Source organism: Manacus candei, unplaced genomic scaffold, assembly GCF_025592945.1.
Source record: "Manacus candei isolate 608988 ecotype Guabito, Panama unplaced genomic scaffold, ASM2559294v1 h1tg000018l, whole genome shotgun sequence".
Taxonomy (NCBI): domain Eukaryota; kingdom Metazoa; phylum Chordata; class Aves; order Passeriformes; family Pipridae; genus Manacus; species Manacus candei.
Window position 1 is genome coordinate 4,324,109 of NW_026138066.1, and position 15,974 is coordinate 4,340,082.

Here is a 15,974-nt window from a genome sequence, read left to right on the forward strand (position 1 = left end):
TGGATTGCTGCTTAGAAGGAGCCTATGTTCCCTGAGATCACTGGCAATACTTGCATTGTTTTTTTCGTGGTGCAGGGTCACACCCATAGTATTCATCCCAGACAAAGTAAATTCATTTCCTGGCCTGCAGTGTGTTCTGCTGTGTCCAGTCTAGTTTTGGAGATCAGAATTGACAGGCTTCCAATACTGGGTTTCCCTTAGGAAGCTATTCCACGCACCAACAAAAGTCAGTTGCTAGCAAAGATTTCCTGATATTCAACTGAAAATTTCCTTTCTTTCCATTACAACAGCTACTTTCTTTAGGATCTTCTCCCTTAAGCAGTGTATTCCACTTGTTTCTGTCCTTTCAAGACAAAGTTTCATCACCATGTATGTGTAGTGGGTTGACCCCAGCCAGATACCAGGTACCCACTACTAAAGCCGCTCTCTCACTCTCCCTCTGCAACTGGACAGAGGAGAGAGAAAAAAAAAACAGCTAAGGATTCATGAGTAGAGATAAGAGCTGGGAGAGGTCAGTGACTGACCACCTTCACAGGCAAAACAAGACTCAAAGTGGGGATAGTACTTATGTTTATGACTAACAGGATAAGAGCTAAAGAGTGAGAAATAAAGCAGTCTTAAAAACACCTTCCCCCTGCCCCTCCTTCCTTCCATGTTCTTCCTCCTCCCCCTCCCCAGCGGTGCAGGGGGATGGGGAATGGGGGTTATGGTCAGTTGTTGTTTCTGGCGCTGCTCAGGGAGAGGAGTCCTTCCCCTGCTCCCGTGGGGTCCCTTCCACAGGAGACAGTCTTTGATGGACCTCTCCAGCGTGAGTCCATCCCTTGGGCAGCAGCTCTTCCCAAACTGCTGTCCCGTGGGTCACTCCTCCATGGGGTGCAGTCCTTCACGAATGAGCTGTACCGACATGGGTCCCCCACAGGGGCCACAAGTCCCACCTTGGAAGAAACCTGCTCCAGCGTGGGCTTCCCTCTCCATGGGCTGCAGGTCTCTGTCAGGACCCCGCTCCATCTTGAGGCTCCCACGGGGTCACAGCCTCCTTCATGCATCCACCTGCTCCAGCGTGGGCTCCTCCACAGGCTGCAGGTGGGTCTCTGCACCCCGATGGTCCTCCATGGGCTGCAGGGGCACAGCTACTCCACCATGGTCTGCACCACGGGCTGCAGGGGCCACAGCTCCAGTCCCTGGAGCACCTCCTGCCCTTCCTTCTGCACTGACCTTGGTGTCTATGTTGTTATTCCCATGTTCTCACTCTGCTCTTCCCTGGCTGGAATTTCTTCTACGCAACAATCTTCTTTTCTTAAATATGTTATCACAGAGGTGTTACTATCACTCCTAATTGGCTAGGCCTTGGCCAGCGGCAGGAAGTCTCCTGGAGCCAGCTGGCATTGGCTCCATGGAACAGGGGAAGCTTCTAGCAGCTTCTAGCAGAAGCCACCCCTGTAGCCCACCCCCCAAAACCCAGCCACAGAAACCCACTACAGTATGCAAGTCCAGCTTCTCAGAAGAACTACCAGTCCCACTGCTGCCCTGCCCTGGTTCACTGCCCTCTCAAAAGGAAGCACACTGTTTGCAGTGCTGGGAGCAAGAGCCAGATTTTCAGCATTATTAAGAAACCACAGTTCCAGAGTAATCTGTAGGAGCTACAGCTGTGACCATCTCCAGCTGCCCACAGCAGGCAAAGAGGCTACAATCCCAGTGGGACAGAACGGGTTGCCTCCAAAGGCAGGTCTTGCTGCTTCTGATGACAACCTTGTTAGCACCAGAAACAGAATAATTGAGGTGCGAAGGTCAGCATCAAATGCCTAGAACTATTCCCCATAGTATCCAAACTGAAGAGAAACAAGAAAAGAAAATGTTTTTCTGTCAGGCAAATCACTGTACTCTGAAACAGGGACCCAGATTTCTGTGATAGCCACACTAGTGATGACTATTGCATTTCAGCATCACGCTGATCTCTAAGGTCAGTGATGGCTGCTTAGATTTCTGATCAGAACCTCGTATGTTGGGGCACTAGCTTCTCAGCACTGCCGAAGGGCAGATAACAGTAATAATCATTAGTAATAATATGGTTTGGTTTGTTTCCTCAGACTGTTAGAATAAGATGTCAGTAAGAATAATGAGCATTTTGCTTGCCCTTTATACCAGTGCAAATTTAATCACAGTGTTACAAAGGTATTCATTTGGGTATATGAAGCCATAGAGTCACTAGCTTTAGGCACAAGCAACCATATTCCCCAAAATACGAGTCTATTCCAGATGTTCTGGTGACCGTATCACACAAAGAACAATTCTAACTTGAGAAAAGAAAAAAAATAGTCACTCACCAGAGCTATTAACCCCTTGTTTCCTCAGCAGACTTATCAGGGAAATAGTCATAATATGTGAGTCAAACTGAGCTAGCATGTAGGCCAAATATGGTCCAGACATGTGCAGACCATTAAATTACATTGCATTTATGGGGCAGTCTAGAAAGCTAAATTGAGTCAAACAAGTACCTAGAAAACTTGTCATGGTTTAAGTTGCTCTTGTTCAGTACTTTACTCCTACCCTCTCCACTATGACGCACGAGCTGAACAGTGCCCGTAGTAGTATGACGTGAAACAGAGCAGCTTAAATCATACCCTGCAACAGTTAACTTTTCAAAAGGGGAATGAAAGGATGCCTTTAATCTCTCAGGGGTTGAGGATTAGAAAACTGATACAGCTCTACTAAAATATATTCTTTCAACTCTTGAGTGCATGGATATACACAATACATCCATTTTTTTCAGAATAAGGCTCGCTCACTTTAAGAGTAAAAATTTAACAGCCAGCCACAAATGGTTCCCAAATTATACTAACATAGAATACAGCCTCTCTAGTCTGTTCAGATTTGCAATGCAAGGAGGAACACCAAGGTGGATGTTTCCAGGCAAGCAGGCACACAATATGAGTGCAACAGTACCTTAGTGTGATGCCAGAAGATAAGGTATTTGGACCCATTCAGGTCCCAGAGATCCAATACAGGGTGAAAAACCTGAGGCTATTGCGCAGCCAAACCAGTGGATTCCCACAGAAAAGGCACAGGAAGCTGCTGGCCCTTATCAGAACATAAAAGTAGACAGAATCCCATTGGGAAACAAACATGACGTCCCCCTCACTTTTTTTTTTTTTTTAAATTTTATTTTTATTTTTATTATTTTAAGAAAAAGACACACCTGTTTCCTCTGTGCCAAGCCTTAAATTCCAGACCACCAGCTCAATGAACTTTGTCCTATTAGTCATGACAGGGGCATTTATGACAACGATGAGTGTGGTTGTAAGCATTGTAAAGCACTCCATAATGCTGTCATAGAAGAAACGCTATACAGGCTAAACAAACCCAGTGATAACAACTAAAGCTCTGTTCCAAGGTATTTAAAATGGAATTAGAAATTATTCACCTTCCTGGCAAGCAGGGGGTCACATTAAAGCAATTTACTCTAACTTGGCAAGGAGGATGCAAGAAACATAAAGTTTTATTCTTCAGTGGTGGAAAAGTTACCAGGAGCCTGGGTGAACTGCTCTACAGACAAAATGCAGCCCAAAGGCCACTGACTGAACTGTTTGGACAAAATCAGTTGTGGATGTTGGAACCTATGTAATGCTTCAGCAACTTCATTTAACTGTTGCTGGGTATATGACCTGGACCTTAAATCTAGCAAATCCAGGCATGAAAGAAACTGAACACAGATACTTGCTGGTTTGTGCGTTGTTCTGTTTCAGGGGATTTGAGGGCTGCATAGGAAAAACAGAGTTACTGCACGGGAAAGGTTGAGGCTATTCACACCAGCAGAGGATAGTGTGTAGAAGAATAAACACCCCTTTCTGAATTGCTTTCAGTGTGCACATTTGGACACCTCAAAATTAGGAAGCCCTAAACCCAAATCTAGAAGTCTCGCACTTGAAAAAGGATGTAGAATCACAGATTTGTTCACAGGCTCCCCTCACAAAGCCTCTTTCTGCCATGTATTTAGACAGAAGGTTACACAGAAGATTAGACAGAAGGTTAGACAGAAGGATTGGATTTCAAAGTAAGGAATGCCAGCAGAAATCTTCCAGCTGTGAATGGCCTCCAGATGTGGGCTTTTCTTCTCCAGTCCTGGGGGAGGGGATATAATGAAATGGAAAAATGGGCAGGCAGGCAGAGAAGGTGGAGTCAGAAACTGGGCAGAACAGAACAGGGGGAAAAAAGCAGGACCATAGCTGAATGGTTCAGGACACGTATCATCTTAAAAGCTGTAGTCTCTGAGAAGAGATTGGCCATCAGATGACTTGACAGGCACCAACAATCAAGGCATTTGAAATGGAAAAGGCCAAATAAACCAAACCATAGCTTTGTTTGCAGAGAGAATATTCTCCCACTCCCAGAGCTCAGGATCTTACATTGTGAAACACCTCCAGAGAGGCTGAGGCTAGGACAGCTTGCTGGTTGAAACTGTGCTAAGCCATAACCAACATGTTTCTCTTACCAGCACCCCAGAGTCCTGGACTTGTAGCTAGTTATCTTTTCCTCCACAAAGATTGTCTGTGGACAGCTGATATCTTCTTTCAGCTTATTTATGCAAAATTATTCTCCTCTATTGAAATTTGTCCCCAAGAAGTGAATCTGTGCAAGCTGGAAAGACCAACACCCCTGGGGAGAAATTTTACTCTCAGTTATTTCTGCAAATATTCTACTCATGGCTGCAAATACACAGAATCCAAATTTCATTACTGATACAAAGCTTGGCATTTCCTGCTTGGACAGGTGTAACTGTTTGAATCAGACAGCTAGGGCATATTTACTGCTCATTCAGCAAGGGAAGATTACATCTCTTCTATCTCCTAAATGTCTAATGACATCCACTGCCCTGGCCAACCTAACAGGAAAAACAATGTTTTCTTCATTTTAAGAAAATTACCACAATCTTTGCTTACTTTCACTCAAAAGTCCCTATTTCTGGTTTATGGTATGTCCGAGCACACCAGTGCAAAAAACATTAAGAATTTCTATAAGACATGTTGGCTCTCCATCTGGAAGTTTGTGCTCTTCTCCAGCTCACTGGTTCACTTTCCACTTCTCCTGTGATATATCATCACTGGTCAGATGACAATTTAGGAAAATAGTGTAGGAAAAAAAACAAACTAAAAATGTAAGCCAACCTGTGGTAGCCCAGATTAAATAAGCAGTGTGTCTTCTCTAGCAGTCACTAGGTATTTAGTAAAGAAGTATAAGAAACAGAGGAAACAAGCTATATCCCAGTTCTCCTGCTCACCTCCAATCAGCCTGCTGTTTAGGACACTTCTGATGCAGAGGTAACATCTATGCTGCTGCATCCAACAGTCTCCAAAGGAAATATGCTGTAGAGATGTGCCCAAACCCTTCATGGATTGTTTTCCACCAACACTCTGTGGCAGAGTTCCATTATTCCTAGATGCCTACGTGGAAAAGCTTGTTTATTTTAAACCTGTTGCCTAACCAGTTTATCAGGTGCCATTAGTTTTTGTGATATGGAACTGCATGAATGTTATTTCTCTGTTGACATTCTCCATACCATTTGTGATTCCCTTTCAGGAATCTCTTCTTCAAGATTAGCAATCTATGTTTCCCCAGAAACTATCTCCTACTTCTGATCATTGCTGATGTCCTTTCTTCTCTTACTAATGTGTCTTTATGCTCTTCAAAGTAGTAACCAGAAGCACAACTTTCAAACTTTCAGCAGACCATGAAGTACACAGAAGCATAATCATGTTCTTTGTTTCTTCTGTACTCATTCCTAACATTTCTCTTTGGCTTTTTGACCTCAACAGAGCCTTGAGAGAGTGTTTTCAGCAGCCTATCCTCAATGTATCAAGAATCTCTTTCTCTGCTAGCAGCAGTTGACTTAGAGCCATTCAGTATATCTGTACAGCTAGACTGTTTTCTTCCTAGTGGAATTGCCTTGCATTTGCCGCCACTGAATTTCATCTGCCAGGGAGTGTCCAGCCACTCAGAGTCAGGAGATTTTCTGCAACCCTTTGCAGTCAGCCTTATACTGCCTCTCTGGAATAATTATGGGACACAAGTAAACTGTTAACTTGCTGTTAGTGTTCCTCTCCAGACTGTAACAAGTGTGTTGAACAGCACTAGTGCTAGCACAGAGCCTTGTGAGGTCCTTCTGATGAGCTCTTTGTCGAGACTGACCATTTGAAGTGCTCAGGTTGACGCTTGTTTTCTTACTTATGATCCCATTTACAGAGCTCTCCACAGCCAGAGCTCGCCTTTGAGACTGGTCCAGTGCAAAGGACTGCCTGGCACCAGCCCTTATAGAAGCAGTGTGCTCAGACAACAGGTATGTGAGGACAGTCTTTGTGATAACTAGACTTAGTTGCTTTAATGACCTGGACCTTAAATACGGTGAATACAGGAATGCAAGAAACTGAACACAGATGCTTGCTGGTTTCTATGGTTTCGAGTTCCAGGGGATTTGAAGGCTGCATAGGGAAAACAGAGTTACTGCACAGGAAAGATTGGGGTATCCACAGCAGTGGAGGATAGGGTGCAGATCTGCACCATCCCACTGCAACTCCTCACCTCCACTGAGTTGAAACATTCCTGATGTGTCCCTTCTCTTCATCTATGGGGCCAGTGATGGCAAGCCAGGATGCCTTGGGCAAGTTTCCATCAGCTGTGAACAAGTCTGTACACAGAAGGATCCTCCTTGAGCCATCTACAAAGAGTAGGATGGATCAGAAACACACCAGTGGGACACGTGTGGGCACAGCACACCCTCCACTCTCCTCTGCCAAACCACAGCCTCTCTGAACGAGGATGTCACCCTGCTATCCTATTTGGATTCACCCCAGCTCCTCCATATTCTGCCCCTCAGAATACCCCAGCCTAGATTATGAACTGCAAAATAGGCCTTCTGCTCCTGAACTGGAGCTGTCAATAACTGCATGGTCATGTGCCCCATGGTTTCAGGTGCCACACTGTCTCCAAGGCGAGAGGGGCCACCTTGGGGGAAAACAAATAGGAAAGTATCCCAGGCATGAAAATGCCTCTGTGGTTCTCGAGACAGGAATTTGTTTCACACCCATCCCCTCCCTCTATTCCGCCACACTGCTTGGTGCAGCTGCAATGGCAGCAGCAACAGCGGGCAAGTTTAGTCACTCCAGCACCTGAGTATCGATTACACCTGCAGGTGGAAAACAAGCCATCAAAAACAAGGTGTCAGCTTTGCCAGAGGATTCTCCTTGACTCCCAGTTTTGGGCCTTATGCCAGTCCTCACCCTGCTGTACTTCAACATTGCAGCTCTTCCCATGACAGTCTGGCAGGTGTTTATTCAGGCAGAGGCATTTCACTTCACATGTCTTCAGCTTTCATGGAAGGAAGAGAATTTCCAGAGCTGCTTTCTCGAGTAGCGCTGAGCAACCTAACACTGCTGACAGCGAGGACAGGCAGAAAACAGCAGCTTCTTTGTGTTTGGGTCAAGCCCTCCCATTGCTTGTTTCTGCCTGCTGACATTTCCCTAGATGGCAAAAGGATTTTTAAATTACAGTGACAAGCTGGCCTTTCTTGTATTAAGAACTCAGCTCTACAAGTAGCTCATGGTATGCAGCAACAGCCTGCCTTCAGAGATTGCTCTCCTGAGAGGAGAACCCCCCACAAATCTCCAGTGACTCAGAGCCTCTCAGTTTGGCAACTCTGTCCAGGCGTTTTGGGAGGGACAGTGCATACCCAGTGCCCCATGTTGGTGAGCAGCATCAGCTGCTGCTGGGACAAAGTGGGATGGAGAACAGTTAGTTGCCACTTGTATGAGTATTGGGCGGGATCAGTTTCCAGCAAAGAGAAAGGCTGGGAATTCATGTCTCCCATGCAGCCACATATCTTGCTCCCCAAAAAGGGACAGCAGAGACAACAGTAAAACCCCTGTGAGAGATGAAGATGCACATCAGCTACCAAAGACTTTGCAGCTTCCATTTGTCATTGCTGTTTCCATCCTGCTTTCACTCTGCAATCACTTGTTTTGGTGGCTGTGACATGCAGAGATCTCTGCTAACTTTCAGAGCTCCACCATGCCCACTCCCTGCCCCATGGCATGCATATCACCTCTGCATTAAGTCATGAAGGTAACAGCCCTGGATTGAAACAAGTGGATAGGAGGCAGCACAAGGAATCTCCACAAGCAGCAGTGCAGCTCATAAGCATTCATTTACTGATCAAAGCTGGTTTGCCCTGACACACTACTACTTCTGACTCACAGTAAGCCCATCCTTGCTGTGACATTTGGAGAGTTTAAAAGACACTATCTTCCTTCCCTCTGCCCTGACCACTTTTCTTATAGAGAAAAGGACTCCATGGCCAGCCAGCTGGAGCTGTGGTGATCTGGTGGGAATAGCTGTTCTGCATGTGGTTCACAAGTCAGAAGGGCCTCTTTCGCCATCATCTGTAGAAAACATCACCAGTTTAAGGAGCATAACCATCTGTAAGAGATGTAACTCAAGTACCACATAGGATTTCCTAACATGTGATTCACTGCCTCTTTAGCTACAATAATAGAAATAGGACATTGGAGTGGGCCAAACACCTGCCTGCACATTGCTCACCCCAACACACACACTGAGCAGCACTGTGAAGAGGATCAGACCCTGCACTTAGAAGGCTTTTGCCCTGTTCTTCTGGAAGTCATAGAATCACAGAATATTCTGAGTTGGAAGGGGCCCACAAGGATCACTGAGTCCAACTCTTAAGTAAATGGCCTGTACAGGGATCAACCCCGTGGCCCTGGTGGTGCATATAACCAACTGAGCTAATCTCAGGATGATGAAGATGATGGTGCCCCTTGCTCTTCTGTGTTTCACTTGACCCAGTAAACTCATCATTCGTACTGAACCTGGCCACTACAAAGCTATTGTTGCAGGTTATTCAACCTCTGCCTCATTTTGCTCACTTTCATCCTCTAGTCCAATTTGGGCAATTATTTTAAAGTAGACTCATTCTCTTGCATATCACAAGAGATGCAGCATTTGTTCTCAGCAAGGCAGTACCTACAGTTTTGGGGCAACTCTTAAGCTTCAGTCCAAGGTTCCAAATCCACATTTCTTCAATTCACCTCCAAGAGTCCTTATTCTTCACTTGTAAGCTCTCTTTACCAATCTGTCATGGTCCTTGCTTCAATTCGTTAATTCTCACTTTTTGTCATATATCTTAGAGGGATGGAAGTGCTCAGACATACCTATCAAATTCAAGCAATCATTTTGTGATATTGAGACGTTCTGCTGACGTTTTGTTCACACTCACAAAGCATCATCCTTTATAGGTACACTTGAAATCAAAAAGCCCATCTATGTAATCACCCTATCTAATCACCCTCAGAGCCTGGCAATGTGGTGAGTGCTCCCTTTATCCCCTCTCTTGCTAGCTCATGTCTTCCCGCATATTCCCAGCATGGAGCTGCACAGTGGCGTGATGCCTCTGACTTTAACTGGTATGAAGGTATCACAGACCATCCAGGCAATTCCTCAGTCCCACAACACTGTTGTGACTACACTAGAGTGATCCCTTGCCATAGCATTTAAGGGAAATCCTCTCAGCAATGAAAAGCTTTAGTTTTCACTGTCATTACCTCTGATATGGCATCTCTGAGGGTGAAACATGGCTCTGAGATTTGTAGATGTGAGAGGGACATCAGCATCTGAAGACCTCTAAATGACATGGTCTGCTAGGTGCTGTACCACGGTGCAAGCTCTTCTCCAGCTCTCCGTCTGCTGTCTCTATTAAGTTCCTTCCAGCTTTATTTCTCTTGCAAGTTCCAAAGGCTCACACTCTCTGAATAGCTAACTTTGAGTTTATTTTCCCCCAGATAATAGGCTTGCATTTTTCCAGTTTGAATCTCATGCTATTATTTCCTGCCCATATCCTGCCTCAAGCATGAGGGAGCCATGCAAGGGGTGACTGTACATTACAAAAGGAGAAGGAATGGAGTCAAGAAAATTTTTGTGCTTATGAATGCATAAGGTACAGACAGGGAGTGGGTGTGTACAAGGGGAAGCAAAGTATAACTTATGTTCCTTCTCAAAAGTCCAGTGGAGAACTGGTAAGAAGCAGGGAGCAAGGAAGGAGAGAGATAGCTTAGTTAAATGTTCAGTCTTTGTGCTGAAGTAAGAGGTCTTCCCCCCCACAAATCCTCTCTTTACCACCAGCTTCTCAACATGATGTCACTGCTTCAATCCCTGATTCAAAATCAGAAAGACTGCTATGAAGTCGATGCAAGTCGTTCCAGTTCTGTCCTGCTGCAAATAAACTCAGAAGCTGGCCCATAGTGTGACACAAGTGGATGTTTCCTCTTTTAGAAGGGAACCAGTGCTCTGCAGTCACAGGAGTCATTTCCCCCTCCATCAGGGAATGGAAAAGCAAACCTAGAGATTGTCCCCTCCCTCTGCCATGCAACAGCAACAGGAAGGAGAGGACTTCCCAGCCTCCTGCCAGCACTTGGCTCAGGAACCTGGAGCTTGAAGTTGTTATCCTTACTGGCTGCATCACCCATGACGTTCAGCCCTTTCTGTCCTGCCCTGACCTTGTCAATGTCCAGCCCGTCTTTCCATCTCAGCTACATTTCCCTTTTTCATTCCTCCTACCTCCTCACTATGCACTGAGCTTGGTGCTTTTCCTGCTCCCACTAACCCTTCCCTACATCACTAGCAAGCCTTCCCTGGGCTTTTCTTTCCATTAAGTTGCAAAAGAGATCTGCCTGTTTGGTTTGTTAATATGGCGAGTCTCTTGCAGTCTCTGCCATCTACCTTCCTAGGCTAGCACTCTCCCTGCATATCTGTAGAGCTTGTGACACTACATTACTTAAGTAAATGCATCCTGAAATTCAAAAAATGCAAGATATTGCAAAGAGTGAGAAGCAAGTATGAAGTCTTCATGCCCCTTCCAAGCCTTACCTCTGGCTGGAGAAGGAGATCCTACAACTTTCTCAGGACACCAACATGCAAATAGCTCAAGGAGCAGCAGATAAATAGAAATAAGTCCCATTGTCAAGCCTCAACCACAGCGCAAAGGGCCCCACCCTTGCCTTGGCCTCTTCACCAAGGTTGGTTTCTACAGCCAATAACAAAATTGCAGTCCAGGATGCAGGATGGTCAAGCAGCTAATTCGCTTTGTCAGCACCGAATGAAAGGAGAACAGTAAGACGCTGTCAGCCTATGCCAGTTCTTGGTGCTTTTAGGATAGTTGCTGCTCCACTAACATGGTAAAACCTGTTGGTGAAGCAATTGGGACTGTGTACTGCATGGTACAACAGTCACAGAAGGTAGAGAAGCAGGAGCAGGAGAAAGCAATAAAGAAAACCTCTTTGGTTGCCAGAATGGAAGAGAGAGATCTTCATGCGCAGGTGGAGAATACCAACAACCACTACTCCTTTGATGTGGAATGGGAGAGGTTCTTGTGGAAAGTGACAGCTCAGATGGGTCTGCCAGGGCAGAGGTACCATTTGCACATTAGAAGCAAATGCCTTCAGCTGGGCTGTTTCCAATGGAAAAAAGGAAGAGATTGAGATAGAGCCTAAAGAGAAAATGAGATAGGGACTGCAGTTCCCCTGCTTTTATAAAACCAGAGGAAGACCACTTAATTTCAGGTGGCTCTCATCTCACCACACCTTCTTTTACACCAGAGCTCAGAAAAAAGTTAAATTTTCCCAGGTTCAGGTCTCTGGAGTACCAGCCAGCTCATGCTCCCTCCTCTATGTGCTCAGAACCTCAGCCTAAGGATCACATTCAGCCCATTCAACACCACCTGGGAAGGCAAGGCACCTCTGGGCTTCCTGACCCACTAAGAGCTAGTTCAAACCCCTTCACCGGTTACAAATCAATTGCCATTGAACAAGTCTGGGAGAATCTTCTGCAGAGACCATAACGTCATTGTCAGACAGTGTGAGATGACAGTCCACTCACTACACAGGAGAATCTTATCTCCCTTCCTAAGATAAAAACAAAGTGTATGGTCCTTTCCACATGGGAGGACAAAAGTAAATTCCAATCACTACAAAATTATGATAGAAATGGTCTCCTTGTCTCATGCCCATATTAATTTTTTTATTCCTGTTAAGGAACAAGGGAACTTTTGGGTCTTCCCAGCTGTGATAAGTGGGATGTGGGGAATGCATTCTGACACAGATCTCACTCATAATGCTAAAGTCCTGGAAGGAACTACTGCAGTTCTTGCCCATTAAAGCTTTGTGACAAACAATTCCTGCAAAAATACTATAAATCCAGAGCATTTTCAATTCAATACCTATCATGCACTTTCAAAAGATCAGTCAGTCTGGCAATCCTGAGAGATTTTGGAAAAATCAGATGTAGATGTTTCAGTAGTTTTTTTTTTTCATACAGTTTACCAAAGTACTTAGGACAGAGATCATCCCTGACATCAAAAAAAAACCCAGCGAGAAAACAACAACACAAGTCAAAAACTAAACTCTGCACAGGAAGAGTTATATCTCTTCAGTGTTGACTGTAATCCACACTTTTCTTGTACCACTGAGTTTGTACAGTCAGCTGCCCCAAGTACTGGACATCTAGCAGTCCTTGGAGGGACAGGAACATGACAAGACACATTAGAGAAATGATCAAATCCATAAAGGTGGGACTTCCTATATCTGTTTCCTCAAAACTGAGTGAAGCTATAAATAAGGGAACTACCACCCTTTCCTCTCCAGTGGATGAATGCTCACATTTGAAACCCTGCCTGGTCAGGTGTGACAAATGCAGTTTATCATATGGCTCTGAGATGTAACCTATGCCTCTGCAAATTATTGTATCCTGTGGATAGCCCCACAATACACACACAAACACATCAGTTACACCACTACAAAGCAGTATGAAACTTGCTGGTTTCTATTTCTTTAAACCCACACATTAGCTCAGGCTCAACTGCACCTTCTCCATTGCAGGACAGGCATAGAAGTAGTTAACATCATGGACCACATCACTTCCATTTGTCCTGCAACCAGCCAGCAAGATAATGCACAGAATAAATAGCAGGCATTAGAGAGAGGAAGTATCTTTAGGTAGAAAGACATGCTATTTAGGCTGAGAGGTGCTTACCATGCAATGTGTATTTGCAGATAATTAGCCAGAAAAGCATATCCAAATAGCATGTAGCTAAATTCCTGTTGAAAGCATTCCAGAGAGCATGAGAAGTCAGCTACGGATCTTTCCTAAGCACAGATTCTCGCATCTGCAGAAAGTGCAGAGAGGCCATGGCCTATTTCTTCTGGCACCTCCACTCTCCAGAAACAATCTGTTCTAGACGCTTCCAGCCAAGCCTGACCATGCCTCCCCCACTTCTAACTCCACACTCCATGTCCCATTTATTATTGTCCATTCCTCCTTTGATCTGGGTTTGCTCTGGTCTTGCGAATGCTTAATGTTTGTCTTATCTAATGTCACTGTGGATACTCATCTTGTTAGCCAAGGGCTACTATTCACAGACAGTAGTAATGTCTGCAAATGTGTGGAGCATGGCAAAACAAGTAGACTTACGGTAGCTGCAAGCTGCTTATTTGGGAGGAACTTTAGCAAAGGCATGGCACGTGTGGGAAAGCTTCACCCTCTCATTGACTGTGAAAATGCTAACCCAGATTCTCACAGCTTAAATTCTCATGGCTTTGACCTGACCATCTCCTATTAGCAGACTGCAGGCATTCAGAAAAACCTGTGAAATGAGTGGTGCTTAGGTCAAGGGACACCATGGATTATGATTTGGGGATTTGAGGCACTTCAACCTTAGTATGTCAAACCTGCAGCATGCTTTAGACTTTCGATTTCATGATGAGACTTTTCATGTCATAGGTTTTCTATTGCAACCTGCCTTGTGGAAACCACACACCCTAAAGGGAGAAGTTGCTGCAGACACACAGAAAGAGCAGCCTCTTCTCTAGATGAGTAAATAGAGCTGGTTCTCAGCCACACACACATAAAGACTTATTGGGCTAACCCTCCATACACAGACAAACAGCTACAGAAAACCTGACAAATCTTATCAACTTGACACTTTCTCCTACCTTTACCTATTGGTAGGAAGTTCACTCCCTTCTACTCTTTCTCTGTATCCAGATGCAAGGTGAAAATATCCCAAAGACCTACCAATCTGCTCAGTGGAAGCTGAGCTCTCCCCTGACCTCATTGTTCCTTGACATTAGGGGGGTACCATCTCTTGCTTAAATCATCATCTTGTTGACATGCAGCATTGCTCCCAAACGGGAGCATCTATCCACACCTTTATTCACTGGACACATGCTGTTACCTCCTGTCATACCTGGCTTGACAGGTCTAACAACAGGGATGAAAACAATTGTTGGCAGGGTACCAGTGCTTTTCCAGGGCCATGGCCACAGCCTATGTGACCTGTCTGGTTACTTTTCTTTACTCTCCTGGTTGGGCACCAGCACTTCCAGATGGAGAGCTGGGAAGCAGTGCTCCTGTGGGCAAGCTGACGCTGCAGAACACCGCTGCCTTCCTGCAAAGCCTCTGATATTGGCAATTGCCTGTCACAACCTCCCAGGCTAGAGAGCAGTTTGTACAAAACTAGTTTGCTCTCTCTGGACAAAAAAATAACGTGCTGCCAGTTACGGCTCACTTCATACCCAGCCTCTTAGGGGGCTCTACCCCCTCTACGAGGGCTCCACTCCCCATGTGAGTGTCTTTTTGATGTAGGTGTCTTGGCTGCTGGGTCTCAAATAGCAATTCTGTGATTGTGCAGGCAGCTGCTCTCTGGCAGGTGGGCAGTCACTTGTGAAGAGGTCTGCGGCAGAGACACATCTGAACTCTGGTCCACAGAGTTTGCTTTGAGATGCTGTAATCTAGCATTTTGTGTAGGGCTCCAAATAACTGTGCTGGGGGAACAGAGGAGGGCAAATGGATGGTGCAGCTCAATGGGAATGCCAGCTCCTTTTGCAGGGTAAGCATATAAACTTTCCTTTCCCTGGTTATTGTATTCATGTATATCACCAAGAAGCACATTCTAATCCATAGGTATTAAACCCGGTTAGGCTTATTCTATCCTTGAGGAAAAAAGACCCTATGTTTATTTTCCATTACTGGAAAACTTCCCACGGGATTGTCTTTGTCCACCATATGTGTCATCTTTGCTGCTGTTTTATCCGTAGCTCTGTTTATAAGCAGGTTGCTATAGTCTAAAATTAGACCGGACACATATCAATAACACCAGACATAAGGAATAATCTGAAAAACAGCAAGATCTTTTTTAATCTGTGTAGATTTCAAAGAGTACCAGCTTTGTCTTTCAAAAAAAGGCAATCCAATGTCATCTTCATTAAAGTGGGAAAGGCCTTTGCCAGGTATTTTTTTTGTATCTGCTTATCTCTTGCTGGGCCTCTGCAAAGACACGGTTGATTCATTGCTGTAGCAAACCACCAACTCTATCACAGTATGGATCACATTTTAACACGGATGCTTTCTGACAAACTTCTTCCCCTTTCATCCATATCTCAAGCATTTCCCCACTGAATCTTGCCTGTAGCATCTACAAGACAACTCCACCAGCCAATTCTCTGCAAACGTAAAGGATCTATTTTTAGAAGTCTTGAAGATGACAAGAAATGCTGACCTCAGAAAACTGTGAATAACAAGCTCTTTATTTCTCCTTCCTTGTCTGCTCTCTCTCTGTGGAAGCAAACTACCAGCATCTGGCCAACTTATTCCAGAATCACCACAAGGCCAGAGCTGCATTTTGAGCATCTCTGCTCCTTGATATATTCCTGAAAGTCTCGTCCATGCCAACCCCACAGATCTGATTTGAAACCCCCCATGCTGCCAACCTCAGTGACTTCTCTCCATAGAGCACAGGGAGGGGATGCAGTGACTCATCCAGCCTCATGATCCCCCCTGCCAACCCACTGTTTGTTTGAGTGATTGTATTGTTGAGGTCCTGTTGCCACATTTGTAACTATACATTTTTTTTTTTATGA

At 45.0% G+C, this 15,974-nt stretch overlaps 1 long non-coding RNA gene across 1 annotated transcript; it reads left to right on the plus strand.

Annotated features, from left to right (window-relative positions):
* The first annotated feature begins 6,256 nt into the window (after positions 1–6,256).
* LOC127469708 (uncharacterized) lies at positions 6,257–10,254 on the plus strand. The gene is made up of 3 exons (XR_007904040.1): positions 6,257–6,331; positions 9,303–9,372; positions 9,846–10,254. It is a non-coding gene; the product is annotated as an uncharacterized LOC127469708 (long non-coding RNA).
* The last annotated feature ends 5,720 nt before the right edge of the window (positions 10,255–15,974 follow it).